Raw genomic sequence first — 2692 nt, 5'->3', positions numbered from 1 at the left:
GTGACAGGGGAGAACGTAGCTAGGCAGCATCGGATGGTGGTCTGTAGGATGACTTTGGAGACCAAGAGGAGGAAGTGAGTGAAGACACAGCCGAAGATCAAATGGTGGAAGTTGAAGAAGGAAGACTGTTGTGTGGAGTTCAGGCAGGAGTTAAGACAGGCACTGGGTGGTAGTGAAGAGTTGCCAGATGGCTGGACAACCACTGCAGAAATAGTGAGGGAGACAGCTAGGAAGGTACTTGGTGTGTCATCAGGACAGAGGAAGGAAGACAAGGAGACTTGGTGGTGGAATGAGGAAGTACAGCAAATTATACAGAGGAAAAGGTTGGCAAAGAAGAAGTGGGATAGTAAGAGAGATGAAGAAAGTAGACAGGAGTACAAGGAGATGCAGCGTAAAGCAAAGAGAGAGGTGGAAAAGGCAAAGGAAAAGGCATATGGTGAGTTGTATGACAGATTAGACACTAAGGAAGGAGAAAAGGACTTGTACCGATTGGCTAGCCAGAGGGACCAAGCTGCAAAGGATGTGCAGCAAGTTAGGGCAATCAAGGATAGAGATGGAAATGTGCTGACAAGCGAGGAGAGTGTGCTAAGAAGGTGGAAGGAATACTTTGAGGGGCTGATGAATGAAGAAAATGAGAGCGTGAGAAGGTTGGATGATGTGGGGATAGTGAATCAGGAAGTTCAGCGGATTAGCAAGGAGGAAGTGAGGGCAGCTATGAAGAGGATGAAGAATGGAAAGGCAGTTGGTCCTGATGACATACCTGTGGAGGCATGGAGATGTTTAGGAGAGATGGCAGTGGAGTTTTTAACTAGATTGTTTAACACAATCCTGGAAAGTGAGAGGATGCCTGAGGAGTGGAGAAGAAGCATACTGGTACCGATTTTCAAGAACAAGGGCGATGTGCAGAACTGTAACAACTACAGAGGTATAAAGTTGATCAGCCACAGCATGAAGATTTGGGAAAGAGTAATAGAAGCTAGGTTAAGAGGAGAGGTGATGATCAGTAAGCAGCAGTATGGGTTCATGCCACGAAAGAGCACCACAGATGCGATGTTTGCTTTGAGAATGTTGATTGAGAAGTATAGAGAAGGCCAGAAAGAGTTGCATTGTGTCTTTGTAGATTTAGAGAAAGTTTATGACAGAGTGCCGAGAGAGGAGGTGTGGTATTGTATGAGGAAGTCAGGAGTTGCAGAGAAGTATGTAGGAGTGGTGCAGGATACGTATGAGGGGAGTGTGACAATGGTGAGGTGTGTGGTTGGAATGACAGATGGGTTCAAGGTGGAGGTGGGATTACATCAAGGATCGGCTCTTAGCCCTTTCTTGTTTGCAATGGTGATGGACAGGTTGACGGACAAGATCAGGCAGGAGTCTCCATGGACGATGATGTTCGCGGATGACATTGTGATCTGTAGCAAGAGTAGGGTGCAGGTTGAGGAGAGCCTGGAGAGGTGGAGGTATGCACTGGAGAGAAGAGGAATGAAAGTCAGTAGGAGCAAGACGGAATACCTATGCTTGAATGAGAGAGAGGACAGTGGAATGGTCAGGATGCAAGGAGTGGAGGTGACAAAGGCATTTGAGTTTAAATACTTGGGGTCAACCGTCCAAAGTAACGGGGAGTGCAGTAGAGAGGTGAAAAAGAGAGTGCAGGCAGGTTGGAGTGGGTGGAGAAGTGTGTCAGGAGTGATTTGCGACAGAAGGGTATCAGCAAGAGTTAAAGGGAAAGTTTACAAGATGGTTGTGAGACCAGCTATGTTATATGGTTTGGAGACAGTGGCACTGACGAAAAGACAGGAGGCGGAGCTGGAGGTGGCAGAGTTGAAGATGCTAAGATTTTCATTGGGAGTAACGAAGAAGGACAGGATTAGGAACGATTATATTAGAGGGACCGCTCAGGTTGGACGGTTTGGAGACAAAGCAAGAGAGGCAAGATTGAGATGGCTTGGACATGTGTGGAGGAGAGATGCTGAGTATATTGGGAGAAGGATGCTGAATATGGAGCTGCCAGGGAAGAGGAGAAGAGGAAGGCCAAAGAGGAGGTTTATGGATGTGGTGAGGGAAGACATGCAGGTGGCTGGTGTGACAGAGGAAGACACAGAAGACAGGAAGAAATGGAAACGGATGATCCGCTGTGGCGACCCCTAACGGGAGCAGCCGAAAGTAATAGTAGTAGATATCTCTGATAAGTACTTAAAAAGTAAACTGGTTCAGATATGAAGTAGTTCATGACATCTGCAACTCTGGACACCGTTGGACATCTTTGGCACATCTGGACCAAACGTTGGGATGCAGCGCACATCTTCACATGACTCAAAGCCAACAACACATTCTGTTATGTCTTCTCGCAAACGAAAAGCAAGAAATTAGAATGATAGATAACATTCAACCGAAATTACCTTGTGAAATGGAAATAATTTTGACCAGCTAGAGCACAAACCCTGACTGGATTTGGGAACAGTAATTGTATGTCCAATACTGTATGACCAGCACCACTTTTCGACGGAGGCAACTATAATTGGAGTGGGTGGAATTCAAGTGGCTAAACTGAAAGCAATTAAACTCAGCCAACACAACGCCGCTCGACTAAATGCTCGGATAATACAATGGCATGATTGCTAGAGTGCTATTCTTTTTAAAGTGGCTTCAGAACTGAGTCATTTAAGTGAAAAGTCTCTAATAGTGCCTCGTCTACCAT

Source organism: Lampris incognitus, unplaced genomic scaffold (genome assembly GCF_029633865.1).
Source record: "Lampris incognitus isolate fLamInc1 unplaced genomic scaffold, fLamInc1.hap2 scaffold_431, whole genome shotgun sequence".
Lineage (NCBI taxonomy): Eukaryota > Metazoa > Chordata > Actinopteri > Lampriformes > Lampridae > Lampris > Lampris incognitus.
The sequence above is the reverse complement of the archived record's forward strand: the minus strand, read 5'-3'. Positions refer to the sequence as shown.